Genomic DNA, 16,248 nt, shown 5'->3' on the forward strand with positions numbered 1-16,248 from the left:
CTTTTCTTAAGGAGTTTGTTCAGAAACTTGGATAGAAACGTTCTTAATGAGCACTCGACAAACGCATTTCGAGAACAGACACAAAGTCCCAGCTATGGACCCAGTGCATCATCATAACTGAGGTCTCTTGCATATCCCACAAGTAATTGGATCTCATATGGAGATGTTTAGTGAAGTAGAATGGAAAAATCGAATGCAACTACACAAGAACTAGTCTGTAACTGTCGTTCGGAATCAGTTTTGCGCGGTGTTAACTGAAACATGGATATCTGACTCATACGGAGTCCGTTTTGGCTCCACAAGTATTCAAACGTTTGTGATGACCAGATGCTTCAAAGGATTCTTTCATAGGGAACTTTTGGAGAATTTTTCTTAAGGAGTTCATTCAGAAACTTGTATAGAAACTTTCTTAATGAGCACTCGACAAACGCATTTTGAGAACATACACAAAGTCCTAGCTATGGACCTAGTGCATCATCATAACTGAGGTCTCTTGCATTTCCCTACAAGTAGTTGGATCTCATATGGAGATGTTTAGTGAAGTAGAATGGAAAAAATCGAATACAACTACACAAGAACTAGTTTGTAACTGTCGTTCGGAATCAGTTTTGCGCGGTGTTAACTGAAACATGGATATCTGACACATACGGAGTCCGTTTTAAATCCACAAGTAGTCAAAATGTTTGTTAAAACCAGATGCTTCAAAGGATTCTTTCATAGGGAACTTTTGGAGAACTTTTCTTAAGGAGTTCGTTCAGAAACTTCTAAGGAAACTTTCTTAATGAGCACTCGACAAACGCATTTCGAGAACATACACAAAGTCCCAGCTATGGACCTAGTGCATCATCATAACTGAGGTCTCTTGCATTTCCCACAAGTAATTGGATATCATATGGAGATGTTTAGTGAAGTAGAATGGAAAATATCGAATGCAAGTACACAAGAACTAGTCTGTAACTGTCGTTCGGAATCAGTTTTGCGCAGTGTTAACTGAAACATGGATATCTGACTCATACGGAGTCCGTTTTGGATCCACAAGTAGTCAAAACGTTTGTGATGACCAGATGCTTCAAAGGATTCTTTCATAGGTAAGTTTTGGAGAATTTTTCTTCAGGAGTTCGTTCAGAAACTTGTATAGAAACTTTCTTAATGAGCACTCGACAAACGCATTTTGAGAACATACACAAAGTCCCAGCTATGGACCTAGTGCATCATCATAACTGAGGTCTCTTGCATTTCCCTACAAGTAATTGGATCTCATATGGATATATTTAGTGAAGTAGAATGGAAAAAATCGAATGCAACTACACAAGAACTAGTCTGTAACTGTCGTTCGGAATCAGTTTTGCGCAGTGTTAACTGAAACATGGATATCTGACTCATACGGAGTCCGTTTTGGCTCCACAAGTCGTCAAAACGTTTGTGAAGACCAGATGCTTCAAAGGATTTTTTCATAGGGAACTTTTGGAGAACTTTTCTTAAGGAGTTTGTTCAGAAACTTATATAGAGACTTTCTTAATGAGCACTCAACAAACGCATTTCGAGAACATACACAAAGTCCCAGCTATGGACCTAGTGCGTCATCATAACTGAGGTCTCTTGCATTTCTCACAAGTAATTGGAGCTCATATGGAGATGTTTAGTGAAGTAGAATGGAAAATATCTAATGCAACTACACAAGAACTAGTCTGTAACTATCGTTCGGAATCAGTTTTGCGCAGTGTTAACTGAAACATGGATATCAGACTCATACGGAGTCCGTTTTGGATCCACAAGTAGTCAAAATGTTTGTGACGACCAGATTCTTCAAAGGATTCTTTCATATGGAACTTTTGGAGAACTTTTCTTAAGGAGTTTGTTCAGAAACTTGGATAGAAACTTTCTTAATGAGCACTCGACAAACGCATTTCGAGAACAGACACAAAGTCCCAGCTATGGACCCAGTGCATCATCATAACTGAGGTCTCTTGCATATCCCACAAGTAATTGGATCTCATATGGAGATGTTTAGTGAAGTAGAATGGAAAAATCGAATGCAACTACACAAGAACTAGTCTGTAACTGTCGTTCGGAATCAGTTTTGCGCGGTGTTAACTGAAACATGGATATCTGACTCATACGGAGTCCGTTTTGGCTCCACACGTAGTCAAACGTTTGTGATGACCAGATGCTTCAAAGGATTCTTTCATAGGGAACTTTTGGAGAATTTTTCTTAAGGAGTTCATTCAGAAACTTGTATAGAAACTTTCTTAATGAGCACTCGACAAACGCATTTTGAGAACATACACAAAGTCCTAGCTATGGACCTAGTGCATCATCATAACTGAGGTCTCTTGCATTTCCCTACAAGTAGTTGGATCTCATATGGAGATGTTTAGTGAAGTAGAATGGAAAAAATCGAATACAACTACACAAGAACTAGTCTGTAAATGTCGTTCGGAATCAGTTTTGCGGAGTGTTAACTGAAACATGGATATCCGACTCATACAGAGTCCGTTTTGGCTCCACAAGTAGTCAAAATATTTTTGACGACCAGATGCTTCAAAGGATTCTTTCATAGGGAACTTTTGGAGAACTTTTCTTAAGGAGTTCGTTCAGAAACTTGTATAGAAACTTTCTTAATGAGAACTCGACAAACGCATTTCGAGAACATACACAAAGTCCCAGCTATGGACCTAGTGCATCATCATAACTGATGTCTCTTGCATTTCCCTACAAGTAATCGGATCTCATATGGAGATGTTTACTGAAGTAGAATGGAAAAAATCGAATGCAACTACACAAGAACTAGTCTGTAACTGTCGTTCGGAATCAGTTTTGCGCAGTGTTAACTGAAACATGGATATCTGACTCATACGGAGTCCGTTTTGGCTCCACAAGTAGTCAAAACGTTTGTGACGACCAGATACTTCAAAGTATTCTTTAATAGGGAACTTTTGGAGAAATTTTCTTAAGGAGTTCGTTCAGAAACTTGTATAGAAACTTTATTAAGGAGCACTCGACAAACGCATTTCGAGAACATACACAAAGTCCCAGCTATGGACCTAGTGCATCATGATAACTGAGGTCTCTTGCATTTCCCTACAAGTAATTGGATCTCATATGGAGATGTTTAGTGAAGTAGAATGGAAAAAAACGAATGCAACTACACAAGAACTAGTCTGTAACTGTCGTTCGGAATCAGTTTTGCGCAGTGTGAACTAAAACATGGATACCTGACTCATACGGACTCCGTTTTGGATCCACAAGTAGTCAAAACATTTATGACGACCAGATGCTTCAAAGGATTCTTTCATAGGGAACTTTTGGTGAACTTTTCTTAAGGAGTTCGTTCAGAAACTTTTATAGAAACTTTCTTAATGAGCACTCGACAAACGCATTTCGAGAACATACACAAAGTCCCAGCTATGGACCTAGTGCATCATCATAACTGAGGTCTCTTTCATTTCCCTACAAGTAATTGGATCTCATATGGAGATGTTTAGTGAAATAGAATGGAAAAAATCGAATGCAACTACACAAGAACTAGTCTTTAACTGTCGTTCGGAATCTGTTTTGCGCGGTGTTAACTGAAACATGGATATCTGACTCATACGGAGTCCGTTTTGGCTCCACAAGTAGTCAAAACATTTGTGACGACCAGATGCTTCAAAGGAGTCTTTCATAGGGAACTTTGGGAGAACTTTTCTTAAGGAGTTCGTTCAGAAACTTGTATAGAAACTTTCTTAATGAACACTCGACAAACGCATTTCGAGAACATACACAAAGTCCCAGCTATGGACCTAGTGCATCATCATAACTGAGGTCTCTTGTATTTCCCTACAAGTAATTGGATCTCATATGGAGATGTTTAGTGAAGTAGAATGAAAAAAATCGAATGCAACTACACAAGAACTAGTCTATAACTGTCGTTCGGAATCAGTTTTGTGCGGTGTTAACTGAAACATGAATATCTGACTCATACGGAGTCCGTTTTGGCTCCACAAGTAGTCAAAACGTTTGTGACGACCAGATGCTTCAAAGAATTCTTTCATAGGGAACTTTTGGAGAACTTTTCTTAAGGAGTTCGTTCAGAAACTTGTATAGAAACTTTCTTAACGAGCACTCGACAAACGCATTTCGAGAACATACACAAAGTCCCAGCTATGGACCTAGTGCGTCATCATAACTGAGGTCTCTTGCATTTCCCTACAAGTAATTGGATCTCATATGGAGATGTTTAGTGTATAATGGAAAAAATTGAATGCAACTACACAAGAACTAGTCTATAACTGTCGTTCGGAATCAGTTTTGCGCAGTGTTAACTGAAACATGGATATCTGACTAATACGGAGTCCGTTTTGGCTCCACAAGTAGGCAAAACGTTTGTGACGACCAGATGCTTCAAAGGATTCTTTCATAGGGAAATTTTGGAGAACTTTTCTTAAGGAGTTCGTTCAGAAACTTTTATAGAAACTTTCTTAATGAGCACTCGACAAACGCATTTCGAGAACATACACGAAGTCCCAGCTATGGACCTAGTGCATCATCATAATTGTGGTCTCCTGCATTGCCCTACAAGTAATTGGATCTCATACGGAGATGTTTAGTGAAGTAGAATGGAAAAAATCGAATGCAACTACACAAGAACTAGTCTGTAACTGTCGTTCGGAATCAGTTTTGCGCGGTGTTAACTGAAACATGGATATCTGACTCATACGGAGTCCGTTTTGGCTCCACAAGTAGTCAAAACGTTTGTGACGACCAGATGCTTCAAAGAATTATTTCATAGGGAACTTTTGGAGAACTTTTCTTAAGGAGTTCGTTCAGAAACTTGTACAGAGCTTTCTTAATGAACACTCGACAAACGCATTTCGAGAACATACACAAAGTCCCAGCTGTGGACCTAGTGCATCATCATAACTGAGGTCTCTTGCATTTCCCTACAAGTAATTGGATCTCATATGGAGATGTTTAGTGAAATAGAATGGAAAAAATCGAATGCAACTACACAAGAACTAGTCTATAACTGTCGTTCGGAATCAGTTTTGTGCGGTGTTAAATGAAACATGAATATCTGACTCATACGGAGTCCGTTTTGGCTCCACAAGTAGTCAAAACGTTTGTGACGACCAGATGCTTCAAAGAATTCTTTCATAGGGAACTTTTGGAGAACTTTTCTTAAGGAGTTCGTTCAGGAACTTGTATAGAAACTTTCTTAACGAGCACTCGACAAACGCATTTCGAGAACATACACAAAGTCGCTATGGACCTAGTGCGTCTTCATAACTGAGGTCTCTTGCATTTCCCTACAAGTAATTGGATCTCATATGGAGATGTTTTGTGAAGTAGAATGGAAAAAAACGAATGCAACTACACAAGAACTAGTCTGTAACTTTCGTTCGGAATCAGTTTTGCGCAGTGTGAACTAAAACATGGATACCTGACTCATACGGACTCCGTTTTGGATCCACAAGTAGTCAAAACATTTATGACGACCAGATGCTTCAAAGGATTCTTTCATAGGGAACTTTTGGTGAACTTTTCTTAAGGAGTTCGTTCAGAAACTTTTATAGAAACTTTCTTAATGAGCACTCGACAAACGCATTTCGAGAACATACACAAAGTCCCAGCTATGGACCTAGTGCATCATCATAACTGAGGTCTCTTGCATTTCCCTACAAGTAATTGGATCTCATATGGAGATGTTTAGTGAAATAGAATGGAAAAAATCGAATGCAACTACACAAGAACTAGTCTTTAACTGTCGTTCGGAATCTGTTTTGCGCGGTGTTAACTGAAACATGGATATCTGACTCATACGGAGTCCGTTTTGGCTCCACAAGTAGTCAAAACATTTGTGACGACCAGATGCTTCAAAGGAGTCTTTCATAGGGAACTTTGGGAGAACTTTTCTTAAGGAGTTCGTTCAGAAACTTGTATAGAAACTTTCTTAATGAACACTCGACAAACGCATTTCGAGAACATACACAAAGTCCCAGCTATGGACCTAGTGCATCATCATAACTGAGGTCTCTTGCATTTCCCTACAAGTAATTGGATCTCATATGGAGATGTTTAGTGAAGTAGAACGAAAAAAATCGAATGCAACTACACAAGAACTAGTCTATAACTGTCGTTCGGAATCAGTTTTGTGCGGTGTTAACTGAAACATGAATATCTGACTCATACGGAGTCCGTTTTGGCTCCACAAGTAGTCAAAACGTTTGTGACGACCAGATGCTTCAAAGAATTCTTTCATAGGGAACTTTTGGAGAACTTTTCTTAAGGAGTTCGTTCAGAAACTTGTATAGAAACTTTCTTAACGAGCACTCGACAAACGCATTTTGAGAACATACACAAAGTCCCAGCTATGGACCTAGTGCGTCATCATAACTGAGGTCTCTTGCATTTCCCTACAAGTAATTGGATCTCATATGGAGATGTTTAGTGTAGAATGGAAAAAATCGAATGCAACTACACAAGAACTAGTCTATAACTGTCGTTCGGAATCAGTTTTGCGCAGTGTTAACTGAAACATGGATATCTGACTAATACGGAGTCCGTTTTGGCTCCACAAGTAGTCAAAACGTTTGTGACGACCAGATGCTTCAAAGTATTCTTTCATAGGGAAATTTTGGAGAACTTTTCTTAAGGAGTTCGTTCAGAAACTTTTATAGAAACTTTCTTAATGAGCACTCGACAAACGCATTTCGAGAACATACACAAAGTCCCAGCTATGGACCTAGTGCATCATCATAATTGTGGTCTCTTGCATTTCCCTACAAGTAATTTGATCTCATATGGAGATGTTTAGTGAAGTAGAATGGAAAAAATCGAATGCAACTACACAAGAACTAGTCCATAACTATCGTTCGGAATCAGTTTTGCGCGGTGTTAACTGAAACTTGGATATCTGACTCATACGGAGTCCGTTTTGGCTCCACAAGTAGTCAAAACATTTGTGACGACCAGATGCTTCAAAGAATTATTTCATAGGGAACTTTTGGTGAACTTTTCTTAAGGAGTTCGTTCAGAAACTTGTACAGATCTTTCTTAATGAACACTCGACAAACGCATTTCGAGAACATACACAAAGTCCCAGCTATGGACCTAGTGCATCATCATAACTGAGGTCTCTTGCATTTCCCTACAAGTAATTGGATCTCATATGGAGATGTTTAGTGAAGTAGAATGAAAAAAATCGAATGCAACTACACAAGAACTAGTCTATAACTGTCGTTCGGAATCAGTTTTGTGCGGTGTTAACTGAAACATGAATATCTGACTCATACGGAGTCCGTTTTGGCTCCACAAGTAGTCAAAACGTTTGTGACGACCAGATGCTTCAAAGAATTCTTTCATAGGGAACTTTTGGAGAACTTTTCTTAAGGAGTTCGTTCAGAAACTTGTATAGAAACTTTCTTAACGAGCACTCGACAAACGCATTTCGAGAACATACACAAAGTCCCAGCTATGGACCTAGTGCGTCATCATAACTGAGGTCTCTTGCATTTCCCTACAAGTAATTGGATCTCATATGGAGATGTTTAGTGTAGAATGGAAAAAATCGAATGCAATTACACAAGAACTAGTCTATAACTGTCGTTCGGAATCAGTTTTGCGCAGTGTTAACTGAAACATGGATATCTGACTAATACGGAGTCCGTTTTGGCTCCACAAGTAGTCAAAACGTTTGTGACGACTAGATGCTTCAAAGTATTCTTTCATAGGGAAATTTTGGAGAACTTTTCTTAAGGAGTTCGTTCAGAAACTTTTATAGAAACTTTCTTAATGAGCACTCGACAAACGCATTTCGAGAACATACACAAAGTCCCAGCTATGGACCTAGTGCGTCATCATAATTGTGGTCTCTTGCATTTCCCTACAAGTAATTGGATCTCATATGGAGATGTTTAGTGAAGTAGAATGGAAAAAATCGAATGCAACTACACAAGAACTAGTCTGTAACTGTCGTTCGGAATCAGTTTTGCGCGCTGTTAACTGAAACTTGGATATCTGACTCATACGGAGTCCGTTTTGGATCCACAAGTAGTCAAAACATTTATGACGACCAGATGCCTCAAAGGATTCTTTCATAGGGAACTTTTGGTGAACTTTTCTTAAGGAGTTCGTTCAGAAACTTTTATAGAAACTTTCTTAATGTGCACTCGACAAACGCATTTCGAGAACATACACAAAGTCCCAGCTATGGACCTAGTGCATCATCATAACTGAGGTCTCTTGCATTTCCCTACAAGTAATTGGATCTCATATGGAGATGTTTAGTGAAATAGAATGGAAAAAATCGAATGCAACTACACAAGAACTAGTCTATAACTGTCGTTCGGAATCAGTTTTGTGCGGTGTTAAATGAAACATGAATATCTGACTCATACGGAGTCCGTTTTGGCTCCACAAGTAGTCAAAACGTTTGTGACGACCAGATGCTTCAAAGAATTCTTTCATAGGGAACTTTTGGAGAAGTTTTCTTAAGGAGTTCGTTCAGGAACTTGTATAGAAACTTTCTTAACGAGCACTCGACAAACGCATTTCGAGAACATACACAAAGTCGCTATGGACCTAGTGCGTCATCATAACTGAGGTCTCTTGCATTTCCCTACAAGTAATTGGATCTCATATGGAGATGTTTAGTGAAGTAGAATGGAAAAAAACGAATGCAACTACACAAGAACTAGTCTATAACTGTCGTTCGGAATTAGTTTTGCGTAGTGTGAACTGAAACATGGATATCTGACTCATACGGACTCCGTTTTGGATCCACAAGTAGTCAAAACATTTATGACGACCAAATGCCTCAAAGAATTCTTTCATAGGGAACTTTTAGTGAACTTTTCTTAAGGAGTTCGTTCAGAAACTTTTATAGAAACTTTCTTAATGAGCACTCGACAAACGCATTTTGAGAACATACACAAAGTCCCAGCTATGGACCTAGTGCATCATCATAACTGAGGTCTCTTGCATTTCCCTACAAGTAATTGGATCTCATATGGAGATGTTTAGTGAAATAGAATGTGAAAAATCGAATGCAACTACACAAGAACTAGTCTTTAACTGTCGTTCGGAATCTGTTTTGCGCGGTGTTAACTGAAACATGGATATCTGACTCATACGGAGTCCGTTTTGGCTCCACAAGTAGTCAAAACATTTGTGACGACCAGATGCTTCAAAGGAGTCTTTCATAGGGAACTTTGGGAGAACTTTTCTTAAGGAGTTCGTTCAGAAACTTGTATAGAAACTTTCTTAATGAACACTCGACAAACGCATTTCGAGAACATACACAAAGTCCCAGCTATGGACCTAGTGCATCATCATAACTGAGATCTCTTGCATTTCCCTACAAGTAATTGGATCTCATATGGAGATGTTTAGTGAAGTAGAATGAAAAAAATCGAATGCAACTACACAAGAACTAGTCTATAACTGTCGTTCGGAATCAGTTTTGTGTGGTGTTAACTGAAACATGAATATCTGACTCATACGGAGTCCGTTTTGGCTCCACAAGTAGTCAAAACGTTTGTGACGACCAGATGCTTCAAAGAATTCTTTCATAGGGAACTTTTGGAGAACTTTTCTTAAGGAGTTCGTTCAGAAACTTGTACAGAGCTTTCTTAATGAACACTCGACAAACGCATTTCGAGAACATACACAAAGTGCCAGCTATGGACCTAGTGCATCATCATAACTGAGGTCTCTTGCATTTCCCTACAAGTAATTGGATCTCATATGGAGATGTTTAGTGAAATAGAATGGAAAAAATCGAATGCAACTACACAAGAACTAGTCTATAACTGTCGTTCGGAATCAGTTTTGTGCGGTGTTAACTGAAACATGAATATCTGACTCATACGGAGTCCGTTTTGGCTCCACAAGTAGTCAAAACGTTTGTGACGACCAGATGCTTCAAACAATTCTTTCATAGGGAACTTTTGGAGAACTTTTCGGAAGGAGTTCGTTCAGGAACTTGTATAGAAACTTTCTTAACGAGCACTCGACAAACGCATTTCGAGAACATACACAAAGTCGCTATGGACCTAGTGCGTCATCATAACTGAGGTCTCTTGCATTTCCCTACAAGTAATTGGATCTCATATGGAGATATTTAGTGAAGTAGAATGGAAAAAAACGAATGCAACTACACAAGAACTAGTCTGTAACTGTCGTTCGGAATCAGTTTTGCGCAGTGTGAACTAAAACATGGATATCTGACACATACGGACTCCGTTTTGGATTCACAAGTAGTCAAAACATTTATGACGACCAGATGCCTCAAAGGATTCTTTCATAGGGAACTTTTGGTGAACTTTTCTTAAGGAGTTCGTTCAGAAACTTTTATAGAAACTTTCTTAATGAGCACTCGACAAACGCATTTCGAGAACATACACAAAGTCCCAGCTATGGACCTAGTGCATCATCATAACTTAGGTCTCTTGCATTTCCCTACAAGTAATTGGATCTCATATGGAGATGTTTAGTGAAATAGAATGGAAAAAATCGAATGCAACTACACAAGAACTAGTCTATAACTGTCGTTCGGAATCAGTTTTGTGCGGTGTTAACTGAAACATGAATATCTGACTCATACGGAGTCCGTTTTGGCTCCACAAGTAGTCAAAACGTTTGTGACGACCAGATGCTTCAAAGAATTCTTTCATTGGGAACTTTTGGAGAACTTTTCTTAAGTAGTTCGTTCAGGAACTTGTACAGAAACTTTCTTAACGAGCACTCGACAAACGCATTTCGAGAACATACACAAAGTCGCTATGGACCTAGTGCGTCATCATAACTGAGGTCTCTTGCATTTCCCTACAAGTAATTGGATCTCATATGGAGATGTTTAGTGAAGTCGAATGGAAAAAATCGAATGCAACTACACAAGAACTAGTCTATAACTGTCGTTCGGAATCAGTTTTGCGCAGTGTTAACTGAAACATGGATATCTGACTAATACGGACTCCATTTTGGCTCCACAAGTAGGCAAAACGTTTGTGACGACCAGATGCTTCAAAGGATTCTTTCATAGGGAACTTTTGGAGAACGTTTCTTAAGGAGTTCGTTCAGAAACTTTTATAGAAACTTTCGTAATGAGCACTCGACAAACGCATTTCGAGAACATACACAAAGTCCCAGCTATGGACCTAGTGCATCATCATAACTGAGGTCTCTTGCATTTCCCTACAAGTAATTGGATCTCATATGGAGATGTTTAGTGAAGTAGAATGGAAAAAATCGAATACAACTACACAAGAACTAATCTGTAACTGTCGTTCGGAACAGTTTTGCGGAGTGTTAACTGAAACATGGATATCTGACTCATACGGAGTCCGTTTTGGCTCCACAAGTAGTCAAAACGTTTTTGACGACCAGATGCTTCAAAGGATTCTTTCATAGGGAACTTTTGGAGAACTTTTCTTAAGGAGTTCGTTCAGAAACTTGTACAGAAACTTTCTTAATGAGCACTCGACAAACGCATTTCGAGAACATACACAAAGTCCCAGCTATGGACCTAGTGCATCATCATAACTGAGGTCTCTTGCATTTCCCTACAAGTAATCGGATCTCATATCGAGATGTTTACTGAAGTAGAATGGAAAAAATCGAATGCAACTACACAGGAACTAGTCTGTAACTGTCGTTCGGAATCTGTTTTGCGCAGTGTTAACTGAAACATGGATATCTGACTCATACGGAGTCCGTTTTGGCTCCACAAGTAGTCAAAACGTTTGTGACGACCAGATACTTCAAAGTATTCTTTCATAGGGAACTTTTGGAGAACTTTTCTTAAGGAGTTCGTTCAGAAACTTGTATAGAAACTTTCTTAATGAGCACTCGACAAACGCATTTCGAGAACATACACAAAGTCCCAACTATGGGCCTAGTGCGTCATCATAACTGAGGTCTCTTGCATTTCCCTACAAGTAATTGGATCTCATATGGAGATGTTTAGTGAAGTAGAATAGAAAAAATCGAATACAACTACACAAGAACTAGTCTGTAACTGTCGTACGGAACAGTTTTGCGGAGTGTTCACTGAAACATGGATATCTGACTCATACGGAGTCCGTTTTGGCTCCAGAAGTAGTCAAAACGTTTGTGACGACCAGATGCTTCAAAGGATTCTTTCATAGGGAAATTTTGGAGAACTTTTCTTAAGGAGTTCGTTCTGAAACTTTTATAGAAACTTTCTTAATGAGCACTCGACAAACGCATTTCGAGAACATACACAAAGTCCCAGCTATGGACCTAGTGCATCATCATAACTGTGGTCTCTTGCATTTCCCTACAAGTAATTGGATCTCATATGGAGATGTTTAGTGAAGTAGAATGGAAAAAATCGAATGCAACTACACAAGAACTAGTCCATAACTGTCGTTCGGAATCAGTTTTGCGCGGTGTTAACTGAAACATGGATATCTGACTCATACGGAGTCCGATTTGGCTCCACAAGTAGTCAAAACGTTTGTGAAGACCAGATGCTTCAAAGAGTTCTTTCATAGGGAACTTTTGGAGAACTTTTCTTAAGGAATTCATTCAGAAACTTGTACAGAAACTTTCTTAATGAACACTCGACAAGCGCATTTCGAGAACATACACAAAGTCCCAGCTATGGACCTAGTGCATCATCATAACTGAGGTCTCTTGCATTTCCCTACAAGTAATTGGATCTCATATGGAGATGATTAGTGAAATAGAATGGAAAAAATCGAATGCAACTACACAAGAACTAGTCTATAACTGTCGTTCGGAATCAGTTTTGTGCGGTGTTAACTGAAACATGAATATCTGACTCATACGGAGTCCGTTTTGGCCCCACAAGTAGTCAAAACATTTGTGATGACCAGATGCTTCAAAGAATTCTTTCATAGGGAACTTTTGTAGAACTTTTCTTAAGGAGTTCGTTCAGGAACTTGTATAGAAACTTTCTTAACGAGCACTCGACAAACGCATTTCGAGAACATACACAAAGTCGCTATGGACCTAGTGCGTCGTCATAACTGAGGTCTCTTGCATTTACCTACAAGTAATTGGATCTCATATGGAGATGTTTAGTGAAGTAGAATGGAAAAAATCGAATGCAACTACACAAGAACTAGTCTATAACTGTCGTTCGGAATCAGTTTTGCGCAGTGTTAACTGAAACATGGATATCTGACTAATACGGACTCCGTTTTGGCTCCACAAGTAGGCAAAACGTTTGTGACGACCATATGCTTCAAATGATTCTTTCATAGGGAACCTTTGGAGAACGTTTCTTAAGGAGTTCATTCAGAAACTTTTATAGAAACTTTCTTAATGAGCACTCGACAAACGCATTTCGAGAACATACACAAAGTCCCAGCTATGGACCTAGTGCATCATCATAACTGAGGTCTCTTGCATTTCCCTACAAGTAATTGGATCTCATATGGAGATGTTTAGTGAAGTAGAATGGAAAAAATCGAATACAACTACACAAGAACTAGTCTGTAACTGTCGTTCGGAACAGTTTTGCGGAGTGTTAACTGAAACATGGATATCTGACTTATACGGAGTCCGTTTTGGCTCCACAAGTAGTCAAAACGTTTGTGACGACCAGATGCTTCAAAGGATTCTTTCATAGGGAACTTTTGGAGAACGTTTCTTAAGGAGTTCATTCAGAAACTTTTATAGAAACTTTCTTAATGAGCACTCGACAAACGCATTTCGAGAACATACACAAAGTCCCAGCTATGGACCTTGTGCATCATCATAACTGAGGTCTTTTGCATTTCCCTACAAGTAATTGGATCTCATATGGAGATGTTTAGTGAAGTAGAATGGAAAAAATCGAATACAACTACACAAGAACTAGTCTGTAACTGTCGTTCGGAACAGTTTTGCAGAGTGTTAACTGAAACATGGATATCTGACTCATACGGAGTCCGTTTTGGCTCCACAAGTAGTCAAAACGTTTTTGACGACCAGATGCTTCAAAGGATTCTTTCATAGGGAACTTTTGGAGAACTTTTCTTACGGAGTTCGTTCAGAAACTTGTACAGAAACTTTCTTAATGAGCACTCGACAAACGCATTTCGAGAACATACACAAAGTCCCAGCTATGGACCTAGTGCATCATCATAACTGAGGTCTCTTGCATTTCCCTACAAGTAATCGGCTCTCATATCGAGATGTTTACTGAAGTAGAATGGAAAAAATCGAATGCAACTACACAGGAACTAGTCTGTAACTGTCGTTCGGAATCAGTTTTGCGCAGTGTTAACTGAAACATGGATATCTGACTAATACGGACTCCGTTTTGGCTCCACAAGTAGGCAAAACGTTTGTGACGACCATATGCTTCAAATGATTCTTTCATAGGGAACTTTTGGAGAACGTTTCTTAAGGAGTTCATTCAGAAACTTTTATAGAAACTTTCTTAATGAGCACTCGACAAACGCATTTCGAGAACATACACAAAGTCCCAGCTATGGACCTAGTGCATCATCATAACTGAGGTCTCTTGCATTTCCCTACAAGTAATTGGATCTCATATGGAGATGTTTAGTGAAGTAGAATGGAAAAAATCGAATACAACTACACAAGAACTAGTCTGTAACTGTCGTTCGGAACAGTTTTGCGGAGTGTTAACTGAAACATGGATATCTGACTTATACGGAGTCCGTTTTGGCTCCACAAGTAGTCAAAACGTTTGTGACGACCAGATGCTTCAAAGGATTCTTTCATAGGGAACTTTTGGAGAACGTTTCTTAAGGAGTTCATTCAGAAACTTTTATAGAAACTTTCTTAATGAGCACTCGACAAACGCATTTCGAGAACATACACAAAGTCCCAGCTATGGACCTTGTGCATCATCATAACTGAGGTCTTTTGCATTTCCCTACAAGTAATTGGATCTCATATGGAGATGTTTAGTGAAGTAGAATGGAAAAAATCGAATACAACTACACAAGAACTAGTCTGTAACTGTCGTTCGGAACAGTTTTGCAGAGTGTTAACTGAAACATGGATATCTGACTCATACGGAGTCCGTTTTGGCTCCACAAGTAGTCAAAACGTTTTTGACGACCAGATGCTTCAAAGGATTCTTTCATAGGGAACTTTTGGAGAACTTTTCTTACGGAGTTCGTTCAGAAACTTGTACAGAAACTTTCTTAATGAGCACTCGACAAACGCATTTCGAGAACATACACAAAGTCCCAGCTATGGACCTAGTGCATCATCATAACTGAGGTCTCTTGCATTTCCCTACAAGTAATCGGCTCTCATATCGAGATGTTTACTGAAGTAGAATGGAAAAAATCGAATGCAACTACACAGGAACTAGTCTGTAACTGTCGTTCGGAATCAGTTTTGCGCAGTGTTAACTGAAACATGGATATCTGACTCATACGGAGTCCGTTTTGGCTCCACAAGTAGTCAAAACGTTTGTGACGACCAGATACTTCAAAGTATTCTTTCATAGGGAACTTTTGGAGAACTTTTCTTAAGGAGTTCGTTCAGAAACTTGTATAGAAACTTTCTTAATGAGCACTCGACAAACGCATTTCGAGAACATACACACAGTCCCAACTATGGGCCTAGTGCGTCATCATAACTGAGGTCTCTTGCATTTCCCTACAAGTAATTGGATCTCATATGGAGATGTTTAGTGAAGTAGAATAGAAAAAATCGAATACAACTACACAAGAACTAGTCTGTAACTGTCGTACGGAACAGTTTTGCGGAGTGTTCACTGAAACATGGATATCTGACTCATACGGAGTCCGTTTTGGCTCCAGAAGTAGTCAAAACGTTTGTGACGACCAGATGCTTCAAAGGATTCTTTCATAGGGAAATTTTGGAAAACTTTTCTTAAGGAGTTCGTTCTGAAACTTTTATAGAAACTTTCTTAATGAGCACTCGACAAACGCATTTCGAGAACATACACAAAGTCCCAGCTATGGACCTAGTGCATCATCATAATTGTGGTCTCTTGCATTTCCCTACAAGTAATTGGATCTCATATGGAGATGTTTAGTGAAGTAGAATGGAAAAAATCGAATGCAACTACACAAGAACTAGTCCATAACTGTCGTTCGGAATCAGTTTTGCGCGGTGTTAACTGAAACATGGATATCTGACTCATACGGAGTCCGATTTGGCTCCACAAGTAGTCAAAACGTTTGTGAAGACCAGATGCTTCAAAGAATTCTTTCGTAGGGAACTTTTGGAGAACTTTTCTTAAGGAATTCATTCAGAAACTTGTACAGAAACTTTCTTAATGAACAC

The sequence above is a fragment of the Aegilops tauschii genome, chromosome 5, assembly GCF_002575655.3.
Source record: "Aegilops tauschii subsp. strangulata cultivar AL8/78 chromosome 5, Aet v6.0, whole genome shotgun sequence".
NCBI classification, from domain to species: domain Eukaryota; kingdom Viridiplantae; phylum Streptophyta; class Magnoliopsida; order Poales; family Poaceae; genus Aegilops; species Aegilops tauschii.